General features: G+C 48.5%; 1 protein-coding gene across 3 annotated transcripts in view; it reads left to right on the forward strand.

The window, feature by feature from the left end:
- The window catches only part of LRRC49 (leucine rich repeat containing 49), a 315,450-nt gene that overhangs the window by 1,451 nt on the left and 296,596 nt on the right, over positions 1-17,403 (forward strand). The window lies entirely within an intron of this gene.

Genomic DNA, 17,403 nt, shown 5'->3' on the forward strand with positions numbered 1-17,403 from the left:
TTTCTCCTAAGCCACAGCGGCTCGGGTCCTCATGGGCTCCTCCCGGGGGGACCGCGGGCTTCCAAGGGTGAAGTCTTTCCTGACTTCCTGGGTGCCATCTCATTGTCAGTACCTCGGCAGGCTGCTCTTCTGATCCTTGGTCGCATAGGATCCACCTAAGACCAAGAGGCCCGGGTCCCTACGGGGCTCCTCCTGGGGGGACTCGGGCTTCCAGTGGTGAAGCCTCTTCGAAGTCTCTCCTCCGCGCCGCCTCCTGGCTGCGACGCCCACTGTGGGGTTCCACAGCACTACACTTGCCATTTCAGCGGCCCAAGGGTCCACGATCCTAACAGTTGCAAGGCCATGGACCCGGCGTACCTCTCGACCTTGAAAGCCATTCCGGAATTGCACAAAGGTCTGCAACAGCAGCAACTTGCCTCGACTCACTGATGGCAAACTGTGCAGAGGTTAGCAGACCGAGTGGAAGGAGCCACCACTTCCAGGTCCCCAGTACCGGTAGCCATCCCTAATGTGGGACCGTCTGCACCCATACAGATGCCAGTACCTTCGCGGTACTCAGGGGACGCGAAATTATGTTGCGGATTCTTGAACCAATGTTATATCCGCTTCAACCTGCTACCAGCGCAGTTTCCCACAGACCAGATCAAAACAAGCTACATTATCTCCCTGTTGGATGGGAGGCTGTTGGCTTGTGCCTCTTCCCTATAGGAGCATCAGGATCCCCGCTTAGCCAACTTAGTTCAGTTCGTCACGACCTTCTGACGGATCTTTGACGAGCCCTCCCGCGGACCCACAGCCGCGTACGAATTGCTCCAGCTACGGCATGGTAACCGTCCCTTGGTGGAGTATGCCATAGAGTTTCAGACCCTTGCTGCCGAGCTGAACTGGAGAAGCGATAGCCTGCACGGCATATTCCTGGAGGGGCTCTCTCCACGACTTCAGAACGAGTTGGCAGCCAGAGTTTCTCCCGAACGACTTGAATGATCTTATTGACCTGGCTGGCCATGTAGACCGCCGCATCCAACTCCGGTTCCGGGACAGGAGACTCACTCGGGGACTTGGGGGCTCCGGAACCAAGCCTCCCCGAACCAGGCATTCCCCTCCTGTCTCCCCGGGGCCACACAACGCAGAAACCCATGCAGTTGGGCCGGGGGCCAATTTCCCAAGAGGAGAGGAGAAGACCACCGGTCCAGGGCCTGTGTTTATATTGCGGGGGCAAGGGACATTTCCTTGCCCGCTGTCAAGAGTGTCCGGGAAATGCTCGGACCTAGAGTCAGTCGGGGAGTGAACTCTAGGTAACACCACCTCCGCCTCCCCGTGTACCGTTCCAGTAACCCTGATTCTCCGGGACGGAAACTTCAACACCCTAGCCCTGGTAGACTCGAAGCCGGGGGAAACTTTATCCTCCAGGACCTGGTACAGCAACTCCAACTGGGGTCCAACCTTAGAAATCCCCATACGAGTGTCTTCGATCCAGGGGACCCCAGTTCCTGGAACCATTTCCACTCGTACTCAGCCACTAACGCTACGCACCGGCCGCCTCACTACGTCGAGGAGATCTCGTTCCTCATCCTGGAGAAATCCCTACATCCAGTCGTGTTAAGTCTGCCATGGCTTGGAAGCACTCTCTCTTGATCAGTTGGGACTCCCTCCAGATACGTCCTGGGGCCCCGACCTGCTTAATGAGTGCCTATCTGCCGGCCTCGACCGCTGGTACCGCTCTTGACAACACCACTAGTGCTACCACCCCAGTACACGCCTTCTGAGACGTATTCTCGAAGGAAGAAAGCCGAATTACTTTTCCGAGCATCGGGCCCCTTCAATTGTTGCGATCAACCTGATCCCAGGCACCACGCCCCCTCGAGGACGGGTCTACCCGCTATCACTCCCAGAGACCCAGGCCATGTCCGCCTATATCAAGGAAAACTTGGACCGAGGGTTCATCAGACCGTCCAACTCCCCGGCCGGAGCCGGGTTCTTCTTCGTGGGTAAGAAGGACGGGTCCCTTCGACCCTGTATCGATTACCACGGTCTGAACAGCATTACGTGGCGTGACCGCTTCCCGCTACCCTTGATCCCAGAACTTTTGGATCGGCTTCAAGGAGCCAAGGTCTTCACGAAATTGAATCTCCGGGGGGCATATAACCTGGTGAGAATTCAGCCCAGTGACGAGTGGAAGACCGCATTCAACACAAGAGATGGCCATTATGAATATCTCATCATGCCCTTCGGCCTCTGCAATGCCCCGCCGTGTTTCAGAACCTCATGAACGAGGTACTCAGGGAAATGCTGCACACCTCAGTGATTGTTTACCTTGATGACGTGTTAATATATTCCAAGGACTTGGAGACACACCGCCACAATGTCCGTCAAGTACTTCAGAAACTGCAGGAGAACCGGCTTTATGCCATACTGGAGAAATACCAATTTGAACAGGAGTCACTACCCTTTCTAGGGTACATCGTATCCAACACAGGGTTCCATATGGACCCAGAGAAGGTTGCGGCCATCAAGAATTGGCCTCAACCTGTGGGAGTCAAGGTGCTACAGCGGTTCCTCGGCTTTGCCAACTTCTACCGGTAATTTATCCCACACTATTCCAGCATGGTAGGCCCGGCTGACGGCTCTTACGAGAAAGGGGGCCGACTTCTAGGAATTGGTCGGCCACAGCCGTCTGAGCCTTTCAGGATCTAAAGAACACCTTCCTCCAGGACACCTGCCTCCGGCCACCCGGCCCTCAATGCCAATTCATCGTGGAGGTCGACGCCTCCGACATGGCAGTTGGAGCCGTTTTAAGCCAGTTGTCCAGTAATGGTAAATCCCTGCCATGTTCTATTTCTCACGCAAGTTCTCCCCCCGCAGAGAGAAACTACGGCATAGGGGACAAAGAACTACTGGCTATCAAGCTAGCATTCCAGGAATGGCGCCAATGGTTGGAAGGAGCCCAGCACCCAGTGGTTGTTTACACCGACCATAAAAACCTAGAGTACCTGTGCCGCGCCCAGCGCCTTAACCCATGGCAGGTGCGCTGGTCCCTCTTTTTTCAGTCGATTCAATTTTCCCTCCGCTACAGACTGGCAGCTAAGAACGTCCGAGCGGATGCTCTCTCCCGCACGACGGAGACTGACGATACAATCGACCTTCCTCAATATATCCTGGACCCAGCCAAAGTTCTGTTAGCCGCATCCGAGGTGTTCCCCGCAGGTAAGACAGCGGTGCCTGCTCGTTCATGAAGGAAGGTCTTAGCATGGGCCCACGATTCCCTGACCACAGGGCATCCCGGAACTGCCCGTACACTAGAACATCTGACTGAGTTCTACTGGTGGCCGCAGGTCAAGAGAGACGTTCGGCTCTACGTCCAGTCATGTCCTACCTGCGCTCGGCAGAAACCCTTGCAGGGTCGTCCCTGGGGCTTCCTTCAGCCGCTACCCGTACCTACTGAGCCCTAGACCCACCTGTCACGGAATTATTGTGGAATTACCACCCTCTGACTGAAAGACCGTGATCTGGGTCACGGTCGACCGATTTCCGAAGATGGCTCACTTCGTGCCTCTCGCCTAAACTACCTACAGCCACCAGAGTTAGCCAACCTTTTTACACAGCATATCTTCTGACTGCACGGACTTCCGTTGCACATCGCTTCAGACCATGGTCCTCAGTTTACAGCGAAATATTGGAAGGCCCTTTGCAAGAAGTTCGGAGTGCAATTGGATCTGACTACCGCCTTTCACCCCCAGGGCAACTGCCAAGCTGAGCGTACCAACTGAACTCTAAAGGCCTTCCCCTGGGCCTTCGTCGGAGATCTCCAAAATGATTGGGTCGCCTTGTTACCCTGGGCAGAGTTCTCATACAACTGCCATAAACACTCTGCAACCAACCGGTCCCCTTTTCAATTGGTCTACTGGAGGACTCCCAGGCCTCCATTACCATTGCCTCTGATGGTGCCATCTCCTGCAGTACAACTTATGGCCCAACAGCTGCGCCATCTCTGGCGCGCCACCCTGGAGAATCTTCGCCTGACAGCGGCCAAGTCTAAAGAGTACGCTGACAGGTCCCGACGACCTGCACCGATCTTCCAACTGGGGAGTAAGGTATGGTTAAGTACCAAGAATATTCAGCTACACATCCCTTCCATGCGCTTGGTGCCTTGCTATATCGGCCCCTTCACTGTGGCAGAATGTATTGGGGCAGTGTCCTACCTGCTACGATTGCCGTCTACCCTGAGGATCCATAATGTGTTTCACTTGTCCCTGCTCAAGCCGGTGGTCTTCTCCCCATTTCAAACCAAGCCTCTGGAACCGACCACCTCTACCGCCGAACAGGGTGATACGTATACCATGAAAGATGTCCAATTCCACCGCCGTCGGTGGGAGTATCTCCTCTCCTGGGAGGGCTACGGCCCCAAAGAGAATTCTTGGGAACCAGCCGCCAACATCTTGGACAAAGGACTTCTCCGCCAGTTTCATGTGGATCATCCAGGTAAACCCCGGCCTCCAGGAAGGGGGCGTAGGAGGGGGCATACTGTTGTGATCCCGGGCCATGCCCCGGGATCCCTACGCACCACGGGGCCCACCCCGGCTGCGGAAGCTCCCCTCCGGCCGTCCAAGCCGGAGACTCGGCCTACCGCAGCGTTCTCCCTGCGAGGGAGACACCACCGACGATCTGCTGCTGGCCCAGCCCCCAAGGCATGCATTCAAGCAGGGGCTCTAGATAAAGAACATAAGTACATAAGAAATTGCCATGCTGGGACAGACCAAGGGTTCATCAAGCCCAGCATCCTGTTTCCAACAGAGGCCAAAAACCAGGCCACAAGAACCTGGCAATTACCCAAACACTAAGAAGAACCCATGCTACTCATGCAATTAATAGCAGTGGCTATTCCCTGAGTATAATTGATTAATAGCCATTAATGGACTTCTCCTCCAAGAACTTATCCAAACCTTTTTTGAACCCAGCTACACTAACTGCACTAACTACCCTTCTCTGGCAACAAATTCCAGAGCTTATTGTGCGTTGAGTGAAAAAGAATTTTCTCCGATTAGTCTTAAATGTGTTACTTGCTAACTTCATGGAATGCCCCCTAGTCCTTCTATTATTCGAAAGTGTAAATAACCGAGTCACATCTACTCGTTCAAGACCTCTCATGATCTTAAAGACCTCTATCATATCCCCCCTCAGCCGTCTCTTCTCCAAGCTGAACAGCCCTAACCTCTCAGCCTTTCCTCATAGGGAAGCTGTTCCATCCCCTTTATCATTTTGGTTGCCCTTCTCTGTACCTTCTCCATCGCAACTATATCTTTTTTGAGATGCGGCGACTAGAATTGTACACAGTATTCAAGGTGCGGTCTCACCATGGAGCGATACAGAGGCATTATGACATTTTCCGTTCTATTAACCATTCCCTTCCTAATAATTCCTAACATTCTATTTGCTTTTTTGACTGCTGCAGCACACTGAGCCGACTATTTTAAAGTATTATCCACTATGATGCCTAGATCTTTTTCCTAGGTGGTAGCTCCTAACATGGAACCTAACATCGTGTAACTACAGCAAGGGTTATTTTTCCCTATGTGCATCACCTTGCACTTGTCCACATTAAATTTCATCTGCCATTTGGATGCCCAATCTTCCAGTCTTGCAAGGTCCTCCTGTAATGTATCACAGTCTGCCTGTGATTTAACTACTCTGAATAATTTTGTATCATCCGCAAATTTGATAACCTCACTCGTCGTATTCCTTTCCAGATCATTTATATATATATTGAAAAGCACCGGTCCCAATACAGATCCCTGAGGTACTCCACTGTTTACCCTTTTCCACTGAGAATATTGACCATTTAATCCTACTCTCTGTTTCCTGTCTTTTAACCAGTTTGTAATCCATGAAAGGACATCGCCTCCTATCCCATGACTTTTTTAGTTTTCGTATAAGCCTCTCATGAGGGACTTTGTCAAACGCCTTCTGAAAATCCAAATACACTACATCTACCGGTTTCACCTTTATCCACATGTTTATTAACCCCTTCAAAAAAATGAAGCAGATTTGTTAGGCAAGACTTCCCTTGGGTAAATCCATGTTGACTGTGTCCCATTAAATCATGTCTTTCTATATGCTCTACAATTTTGATCTTGAGAATAGTTTCCACTATTTTTCCCGGCACTGAAGTCAGGCTCACTGGTCTATAATTACCCGGATCGCCCCTGGAGCCTTTTTTAAATATTGGGGTTACATTGGCCACCCTCCAGTCTTCAGGTACAATGGATGATTTTAATGATAGGTTACAAATTTTAACTAATAGATCAGAAATTTCATTTTTGAGTTCCTTCAGAACCCTAGGATGCATACCATCCGGTCCAGGTGATTTGCTACTCTTTAGTTTGTCAATCTGGCCTACTACATCTTCCAGGTTCACAGTGATTTCGTTCAGTTCGTCTGAGTCATCACCCCTGAAAACCATCTCCGGAACTGGTATCTCCCCAACATCCTCATTAGTAAACACGGAGGCAAAGAATTCATTTAGTCTTTCTGCAATGGCCTTATCTTCCTTAAGAGCCCCTTTAACCCCTCTGTCATCTAATGGTCCAACCGACTCCCTCACAGGTTTCTTGCTTTGGATATATTTAAAAATGTTTTTATTATGAGTTTTTGCCTCTATGGCCAACTTCATTTCAAATTCTCTCTTCGCCTGTCTTATCAATGTTTTACACTTACCTTGACAATGCTTATGTTTTATCCTATTTTCTTCAGATGGATCCTTCTTCCAATTTTTGAAGGATGTTTTTTTGGCTAAAATAGCCTCTTTCACCTCACCTTTTAACCATGATGGTAATCGTTTTGCCTTCCTTCCACCTTTCTTAATGCGCGGAATACATATGGACTGCGCCTCTAGGATTGTATTTTTAAACAATGTCCAAGGCTGTTGAACACTTTTAACCTTTGCAGCTGCACCTTTCAGTTTTTTTCTAACTATTTTCCTCATTTTATCAAAGTTTCCCTTTTTAAAATGTAGTGTTAGAGCTGCAGATTTACTTATTGTCCCCATTCCAGTTATTAGTTTAAATTTGATCATGTTATGATCACTGTTGCCAAGTGGCCCCACCACCGTTACTTCTTTCACCAAATCTTGCGTTCCTCTAAGAATTAAATCTAAAATAGCTCCCTCTCTTGTAGGTTCCTGAACCAATTGCTCCATGAAGCAGTCATTTATTACATCCAGGAACTTTATGTCTCTAGCAAGTCCTGATGTTACATTTACCCAGTCAATATTGGGGTAATTGAAATCTCCCATTATTATTGCACTGCCAAATTGGTTTGCTTCCCTGATTTCTCTTAGCATTTCATCATCTGTCTGACCATTTTGTCCAGGTGGACGGTAGTATACTCCTATCACTATACTCTTACCCAACACACATGGGATTTCTACCCATATAGATTCTACTGAGCATTTACTCTCTTGTATGATCTTTATCCTGTTGGACTCTATACCCTCCCGGACATAAAGTGCCACACCCCCACCAAGTTGAGCCTCCCTATCATTGCGATATAATTTGTACCCTGATATAGCACTGTCCCATTGGTTATCCTCCTTCCACCAAGTCTCTGTGATGCCAATTATGTCAATCTCATCATTTGCTGCTAAACACTCTAACTCTCCCATCTTACTTCTTAGACTTCTGGCATTGGCATACAGACATTTCAAAGTGTGGTTTTTGCTTGCTTTAACAACCTGCTTTTCAGTTGTTTGGGATAATTCGGTAATCATTAGCTTCGGTGATTTTTTTACATATAGGCATATGAACTATGTTTGCTTTTGATGGAACCTCTCTGTTGGGATGCCCTAACTCTCCTGTTTCATTAGTATCCTTCAAGGATACATTTCTCCGAACCATGCACTGCTGAGTGACTGTCGGCTTTCCCCCTTGTTCTAGTTTAAAAGCTGCTCTATCTCCTTTTTGAAAGTTAGTGCCAGCAGCTTGGTTCCACTCTGGTTAAGGTGGAGCCCGTCCTTTCGGAAAAGTCTCCCCTTTCCCCAAAAGTTTCCCCAGTTCCTTACAAAGCTGAATCCCTCTTCCCTGCACCATCGTCTCATCCACGCATTGAAACTCTGGAGCTCTGCCTGCCTTTGGGGACCTGCACGTGGAACAGGAAGCATTTCAGAGAATGCCACCCTGGAGGTTCTGGATTTCAGCTTCCTACCTAAAATCCTAAATTTAGCTTCCAGAACCTCTCTCCCACATTTTCCTATGTCGTTGGTGCCCACATGTACCACGACAGCCGGCTCCTCCCCAGCACTGTCTATAATCCTATCTAGGTGACGCGTGAGGTCTGCCACCTTCGCACCAGGCAGGCAAGTTACCAGGCGTGGGAAAACTGAAGACAGCCTCCTGATGACGTCAGACGCTGCTGGGTTATTTAAACCCGGCAGTCACAGCTAACCCTCAGCTTGCAACGAGGTTCACTCTTCGGAGTAGCTAGTTGTGCTTCCTGCTTCCTGGTCCCTGCTTGTTCCTGACGTCTGATTCCTAGCTCCTGACCTTGCTTCGTTCTTCGACTCAGACTTCAGCTTCCGTCCCTGGTTTTGGCATCCGACATCTGATTCCTGGCTCCTGACCTTGCTTCGTTCTTCGACTCAGACTTCAGCTTCCGTCCCTGGTTTTGGCATTCGACATCTGACCTCTGGCTCCCGACCTTGGCTTGTTCTGGACCGGCTTCATCTCTCTCCACTGCCGCAGGTACTTCTTCTCCCGTCCGGAGGTTTCTCCTAAGCCCCAGCGGCTCGGGTCCTCACGGGCTTCTCCTGGGGGGACCTCTGGCTTCCATGGGTGAAGTCTCTCCTGACCTCCTGGGCGCTATCTCATCGTCAGATGCCTCGGCAGGCTGCTCTTCTGATCCTTTGTCGCGTAGGATCCACCTAAGACCAAGAGGCCCGGGTCCTTACGGGCTCCTCCTGGGGGGATCTCGGGCTTCCAGTGGTGAAGCCCTCTTCGAAGCCTCTCCTCAGCGCCGCCTCCCGGCTGCGACGCCCACTGTGGGGTTCCACAGCACTACACCTGCCGTCTCAGCCAGCCCAAGGGTCCACGATCCTAACACTTCCTCCTCCATCTCAAACAGCTATGACTTCACAAAGACATCATGCAATGAATATGCTGATTCATTGGAAAACAAAATCAATACACTCAAATCATAATTCTCCCCTGACCAACCATCAAAAGATTCAGAAATCAACCTATACAAGCAAAATGGAACTCATTCAACACAGTATTGAAACTTGAACCAAATAATCACTAAAATGAAACCCGCAACCCACCCACTTGGCCCTGTCCCAGCAAGTACCCTGAAAAAAGTAAACAGCATAATAACCCCAGTAGTCACAACCATAATAAACCATTCACTAGCAGAAGGACCTGTCCTTAACAAAGCAAAACAAGCTGTGATTAAACCAATTCTAGAAATGAAAACCGGCAGAATCGATGACTGGGACAATTACCGACCAATATCAAACCTGCCTTTCATTGCGAAAGTCCCAGAAAAAGCAGCTTTATCACAACTAGAAAACCACCTTAAAGACAAAATACTATACCCAAACCAGTTCGGATATAGAAAAAAATCACTCAACTGGAATCCTTTTCATCTCTTTAACGGATCCTGTGCTCCAAGCCTTTGATAACAATAAATCTTATATCCTGGTACTAATAGACTTAAAAGCAGCATTCGACACAGTTGACCACACCCTGAATGAAATTGGAATAGGTGAAAATGTCATCAAAAGATAGGACATTCCAAGTCAAATTAGGTAATCAAATCTCAGATACCTTTCCGATCGATACAGATGTCCCCCAAGGGTCAGCACTCTCAGCCATTCTGTTCAGCATCTATCTCCTGCCTATATGTGCTCTACTAACAAACCTGGGAATCAGCTTCTTCCTATATGCAGTTGATAAACAATTCTACATCCCTTTTGACAAAACAATTGAAAAAACTGCATGAAGGCCATACAACAAAAACTTTTCCAAATGAAACAAACTCTTAACACAAACAAAACAGAAATTTTATGGCTAAGGAAAGACAACTTGATGCTTGAACATAAATCTAGGAATTACCAACCTTACTCCATCAGATGAGGTTCCCGACCTTGGAATTCAAATTGACGAAGACTTCACTATGAAAAAGCATATAAGCAAATTAATCAAATCAGGATACTTCAAGTTGAGAATTCTACATCGACTAAAACTCTGTTAACAATACACCGTCTTACAAACTCTTATTTTTTCAGACTTAGACTACTGCAACTCCCTTTTACTAGGCCTCCCTGCAAGCCTACTAAAACCACTACAGTTACTTCAAATGCATCAGCAAGACTACTTCTAGGAAATTCAATCACATCACCCCCTTGCTGATAGCCCTGCACTGGCTTCCTGTACAATCTAGAATCCACTATAAAAACAAGTTTGCTTACCGTAAACGTTGTTTCCGTAGATAGCAGGATGAATTAGCCATGCTGTTCTGGGATCTGTCAATCAGGTCCAGGAGGCGGAGCTTGATAAGCAGAGGTTAGTTTTTTGTTCCCTCTGTGGCTGCGTGGCTGTTCCCGCGCAGGAAGTACAGATTCTCCTCAGTCTGTGATTAAGCAGTAGATGTTATGGATGGAATTCGTGATTGCTAGGGAGGAGGGTGGGTCAGCATGGCTAATTCATCCTGCTATCTACGGAAACAACGTTTACGGTAAGCAAACTTGTTTTTTTCCCGTCGATAGCAGGGCTGAATTAGTCATGCTGTCCTGGGAGTCACAAGCTCCCAATCACGTTCGAAGCCATTCTCTAATGGAACGTGATAATAGAGAAGTGGCAATCACCTTTACTGAGATGATACGGATTGTAGGATTACTTGTCCTAATTTGGTATCCACAGTGGCTTGCTGATCAAGGCAGTAATGTGAAGTGAAGGTGTGAAGACATGTCCATGTAGCTGCCTTGCAAATGTCTATTGGTTGTATATTTCGTAGGTGTGCCCATGAAGTGGATAGGGCATGAACTTGATGAGCTCTGGGTTTCTGCGGCAGAAGTAAGTTTTGTTTTCCGTAACAGAATCGGATACATTGGACTATCCAGCTTGATATGGTCCGTTTCGTCACTGGTGAACCCAGAGCTTTGGGGTCAAAAGAAAGAAAAAGTTGAGACGGACGGGATGGTGAGGACGTCCTATTTCTGTAGTATGCTAGTGCCCTTTTACAGTCCAGAGTGTGAAATTGTCTTTCCCGCTCATTGGTATGTGGTTTCGGGAAATATATCGGTAGCTCGATAGTTTGATTAAGATGGAAGTGAGAGATTACCTTTGGCAAGAAAGCGGGATGCGTTCGAAGCACTATCTTTTGATGAAAAAACTGTAAGTACGGTTCATAGTGTACCAGTGCTTGCAACTCACTGACTTGTCTCGCCGAGGTGACTGCGACAAGAAATACTGCTTTCCATGTCAGGTATTTTATGTGTGCTGTCTCCATTGGTTCAAAGGGGGGAAGCATCAGTTGCTCAAGGACTGAATTGATATTCCACGGAACCGCCGGCTTCGTAACAGGCGGTCTAAGGTGTAGTAGTCCTTTAAAGAAACGAGAGAGGAGTGGATGAGTCGCTATTGTGATATCATTGTATGGCCTATGGTAGGCTGCGATGGCACTGAGGTGAACGCGGATTGAAGCCATGGCTAGTCCATCGTCGTACAGCCTACATAGGTAATCCACCAGTTGCTCCGTGGACAATCCAGTGGTAATATGTTTTCGGATACACATCATGTAGAGTAGCATTGCCATTTGTAACTGTAATTCTTTCTGGTGGTGGACTTCCTGGACTCCAAAAGTATAAGTTGAGCCTGCTGAGAAATGTTCTGTTCTGCTAATAACAGCTGGTCAACCTCCACACTGTTAAGTGGAGGGAGGAGTGCAACGGGTGTAGGAGCGTTCCGCATTCCTGAAGTAGAAGGTCTGGTCGATTCGGAAGACGGATTGGTGCGGCGCTGGATAAATGTAGAAGATTCGTGTACCATGGTTGACGAGGCCAGGCCGGGGCGATCAGGATCATTTGAGCCCTGTCCGTTATGCACTTTTGAATTGTTCTGGTGATTAAGGGTATGGGAGGGAAGGCGTATAGGAGCCCTTTCGACCATGATATTAGAAACGCATCTTGAGCTATCCGAAGATCGCTGGGTCGTATGGAACAGAAGGTTGGAACTTGTTTGTTGAGTTCCGTTGCAAACAGATCGATGGATGGTGTCCCCCACCTGTGGAAGATACTGAGCACTACCTGTGGATTGAGGGACCATTCGTGGGGATGAAAGATGCGACTTAACCTGTCTGTCCTTGTGTTTGCGACACCCGGCAGATAAGTGGCTTGCAGGTGTATACAATGCTGGTGTGCATATTGGAAGATGATTAACGTTTCTTTGCAAAGAGGCCACGAGCCCGATCCCCCTTGCTTGTTGATATAGAACATCGCAACCTGATTGTCTGTGTATACCATCACTCTCCGGCCTTGCAGAAATTCCTGAAAGGCCTGCAGGGCATTGCGAATTGCTGTGAGTTCTAGTAAGTTGATTTGTAGATTCTGTTCCGCCCGGGTCCAGAGACCTTGTGTCTCGTGTACATCTAGATGTGCTCCCCAGCCCTTCCGTGATGCATCCGTAGTGAGGACTGTATTGTGGATGGGCGGACGAAACAATGCTCCCTTCGTCAACGTGGACCGTAGGAGCCACCAAGAGATGTCCTTTTTCATTTCTATCATAAGGACGATTGGTTGTCTGAAAAATTGTATGTGTTGCTTCCATTGTCGCTTCAATCCCCACTGTAGACGTCGCATGTGTAGTTTGGTATTTGGAACCAGGTAATTGGCCGCTGCCATATTTATTTATTTATTTATTTATTTATTTAAAATTTTTATATACCGACATTCATCCAGGATATCATATCGGTTCACATTGTAACGCAAAAACAAACGCACGGCATGGCGCTTTACATTGAACAGTAAAAAACATGATAACAAGGCATTAACGAGAGGGGGGAACAATAATATGGGAAGTTTTGCAATAAAGCACTAGCACCTGTCGTGCTGAAGTTATTTGTTTTGTCTGGAAGCTCTGTAGGAGCTGTTGCAATTGAGTTTGTCTGTCCAGTGGAAGATAGGCTCTGGATTGTCTGGTGTTCAGATAAGCGCCTATGAATTGTAGTTGCTGAGTTGGCTGTAGGTGAGATTTTTGGAAATTGACTACTAACCCCAGCCGGTGTAGACATTGGAGGATGTGGTGAAGCTGACTCAGGAGTAGTTCCTTGGTCGAGGCCACTATTAGCCAATCATCCAGGCAGGGGAAGATTGTTATTCCTTGTTGTCTGAGATGAGCCACTACCACTACCATGCACTTGGTGAATACTCTGGGTGCAGCTGATAATCCAAAGGGGAGTACTTTGTATTGGTAATGGTGATGTTTGTAGCGAAAGCATTGGAACCGCCAAGAGGAGGGGTGGATTGGAATGTGAGTGTATGCATCCTTCAGATCGATTGAACACATCCAATCATTTGGTTGCAGTAGTGGTAGTATGGACTTCAAGGATACCATCTTGAACTTTTCCTTGATCAGGAATTTGTTGAGTTCCCGAAGATCTAAAATGGGTCGTAGACCTCCCGAGCGTTTGGGAATCAGGAAATAAGGGGAGTAGAACCCCTTGTTGTGTTGAGCTCGGGGGAGAAGTGCAATGGCCTTCTGGTGGCGTAAGGTGGAGATCTCGAGCTCTAGCTGAGGTTGATTCCTGGCACTCCGTGAGGTGGACAAATGGGGTAAGTTTGGTTTTGTCTGAAACTGAAGATGGTATCCGTGCCTCACAATATCCAATACCCACTGGTCTGATGTTATTTGCTCCCAGAAACGAAGACACGTCTGAATTCTCCCTGGTGGTGCCGGGGGGTATGGTGGTGGCTTGAAGTTCAAAAAGACTGGGATGCCTTAGGTGCAGGGGCTTGCTGCTGGCCTTGTTGACGCGGCGTACGCGGTTTACCCCTACGAGATATCTGTGATTGATGTTGGCTAGTTTGTGGTCTCTGATATGTGGAATACGCTTGGGGGCGGTATCCCTGAAATGATCTGTAAGGTTTCCTGTCAAATGGTGGTCTGCGAGAATACGAGTAGAAACGCTTGGAGGACTGGAAAGACGGTTGAGATTGCAAAGATTGCACCGCCAACGCCTCATCCTTCAGTTTACCCACTGTTTCTTGCAGTTTTGTGCCAAAAAGATTTTCCCCCGTACATGGAAGGTTAGCCAGTTTCTCGTGGATGTCCTCCCTGATGGAACTGGAGCGAAGCTACGCTGTCCTTCGCGCCACTATGGCTGTTGCCAACGCCCTGGAAGAGGTCTCCATGCCCTCATACACAGATCGGAGGAGATGTCGGGGGCATTCCTCCATGTCATGTAGAGTACTAGGTGGTTGGTCTCCGGTAGTAGAGAGTAAACCTTTCGTTGCCTGGATGCACTCATACAGGTACTGAATCATGTAGAAGTGATGATGCATTATCCTTGTAGTGAGTAGCGCATTCTGATAAATTTTTCGCCCTACTTCATCCAGGTATCTGTGGTCCTTATTTGGCGGGTAGGTGGCGTGAAGCTTGTTTTTCTTAAAACGGTTCATAGCCGACTCCACTACTACCGATTCGTGTGGTAGTTGCGGAAGTGCATAAGGCATGTCCTTTTTGATTCTGAACTTTATGTCTGATTTGCGGGAAACCGCTTGCAAAGACTGAGGTGTTTCCCAAGATTTCAGAAGCAGTCGATGCAGCATATCATGCGGAGGAAGCGTGGTGGGTTCCCCGGGCACATCAAAGATTTTTAATAATCCTAGGGTTTCCGACCTAGGATCAGGTTCCTTTTGGATCTGTAGCTGCAGGATATTACCCATCTTCTCCAGGAATCTGGGATATGACAGGTCCTCCGGAGGGGAATAGGGCTCCTGGGGGCCTTCCGGTGTGTCTGAAGGAAAACCTGTAGATGAGGATGGAGATCTGGACGGTGAGATCTCTCTCACCGTCCAGATCTCCGTCCAGATGAGAGTGAAGAGGCGTCGGAGTGACACGGGGTTATCTCCTTTGGTGAGGAAGGTGGAACAGCCTCTGCGGCCTTCAGAGGTGTAGTAACCTGTTCGAGAACTGAATCTGGTGTCAATTTGTCTAACACATACGAGGTTTCCAGAGATTCGTAAAAACCAGCTAAGGATTGAGACAAGAGCCAAAATGTGTCCTTTGTTGCCTGCGGCATGGTAGGTTTACTCTTGCCTTGTGGTTCTACGTTTTTGAGTGGCCGGGGTGTACCTGCTCGCCTTCCTGAGGCACTCGCCGAAGACGGAGATGATTGTGACGAAGTGAGGCAGATTGGTGACTGATGGCGTTTTGTGTGATGATGTGACGCCCCTGAGGATCTAGAGGTAGATGGACTGACGGCTCTAGATTTGTGTCCTGATGGCATCTCCTGGCTATGCGTACGATGTCTACGCTTATGTGTATCTCGTCCTTTGAACTCAGGCAGACTATGTGTGATCTTCGATCGTTTTGAAGAGGTGTTTGACGTTCTATGTCTAGAGTCACTGGAATTAGAGTGTGATCGTGCGTGGTGTTTACGCTTATGCTGTCTTTTGCATTCGTCCGGGTCCTGTACTGGTTTCCTCGATAAGGAGTATAATTCTGGTCTGTGACCTGTCTTGACTGCGATCATAGTTCTTACTTGACTCGACAAAGGTTGTGGGGCCGAGGCACTGATCACTGTTGGTTGCGGCGTCGAACTGTGTGCCCCTGGCTCCGGCACCGTTTTGCGCGCCGTGTGTTCCGGCGCTGTCTTGTGCGCCTTGTGCTCCGGCACCGTCTTGTGCGCCGTTTGGTCCGGCGCTGACTTGCGTGCCGTTGGTTCCGGCACCGACTTGCGCGCCGCTGGTTCCCGTGGCGTCTTGCGCGCTGACACGTGCGCCGGCACCTTGTGCCTCAACGGGCATGGCGCTGTACTGTGCGGTGCCCTATGGCGCGTGGAAGATTCCGATGGCGCCTTATGGCGCGGCGAAACGTCCCGCGTCGACGCCCTCTTAGGAGTCGAGTGACTGGAGTGACCGGACGAAGGAATTTGACCCGGGGAGTCAGAGCCCTGATCTCCCCGAAAGGTTTGTCCTACCTCCCACGAGGCTGCTCTCTTTACCGAATGCAGAGGTTTCTTTACCAGGCCCGGTGAAGAATGGGCCTCCGATGGGTCTGAGGTGCTCAGCAGCTCTTTCAGTCTATAGGCCCGTTGGCGTTTGGCTCTAGGCGACATTCTGGAGCAAAATTCGCAGTTTTGGACATCATGGGTGCCGCCGAGGCATCGGTAACACCGGTCATGGCCATCCGTGACTGACATCACCTTGCCGCAGCGGCAGCGCTTAAAGCCCGATTTGGACATGAGGAGAAGATAGCTCCGTGTGCGATCCCGTGCGCGGAAAGAACAGACTGAGGAGAATCTGTACTTCCTGCACGGGAACAGCCGCGCAGCCGGAGAGGGAACAAAAAACTAACCGCTGCTTATCAAGCTCCGCCTCCCGGACCTGATTGACGGATCCCAGGAGAGCATGGCTAATTCAGCCCTGCTATCGACGGGAAAAGTGTTTTCACGAATATTCAACATCATCAATATTGATCCATGCCTATTAGGAGTGACACTACAACTCTTTACACCACAGAGAGACCTAAGATCACAAAACAAAGGTCTCCTAATAGAACCCTTCACTTGGAACACACACCTAGCGCAAATAAGAGACCAAATGTTCTCAATAGCTGGCCCCAAACTGCGGAACTCACTTCCAAAGCCAATATGTCAGATAATAGAAGAAAATATCTTCAAGCGTGAACTGTAAACAAGGCTCTTTAGAAAGGCTTACGACTTAATGTAAACAACGGTAATACTGATAATTGCATTGACAGGACAAGAGATAATGCTAGTCGAACAATCAATAGAGAATCAATGAGATAATGGTATTACTAGTATGATTAGAATCTATTTTCACTGTTAGGTAGACCTAGAAAGTATTAATAAGAACTAACCGGGTCTTTCATCAAAATGTGTTATTGTGTATAACGCATGGCGCGAATGCAAATTTTTTGGAGAAGTGGGATTAGGGAGGAGTTTGGGCGGGATTTAGTTAAATGAGGGGTGTTATCACATGGTTTTAACACCAGAAATAACTACACCTTTTTTCCTGGCGTTAGGCTGTGCGATATGCCCGAAATGGCCATAATGCAATTCGCGGTAAATTTTTGGAATTGCATTTTGGCCATTTCTGGGTGAGGGAAGGGGAGGGAGAGAGAGAGAACCTCTGGGGAGGGCCTCACTGTGTGCACCTATTTATCTCTCTATAGG

This window comes from Rhinatrema bivittatum, chromosome 13, assembly GCF_901001135.1.
Source record: "Rhinatrema bivittatum chromosome 13, aRhiBiv1.1, whole genome shotgun sequence".
Taxonomy (NCBI): Eukaryota; Metazoa; Chordata; class Amphibia; order Gymnophiona; family Rhinatrematidae; genus Rhinatrema; species Rhinatrema bivittatum.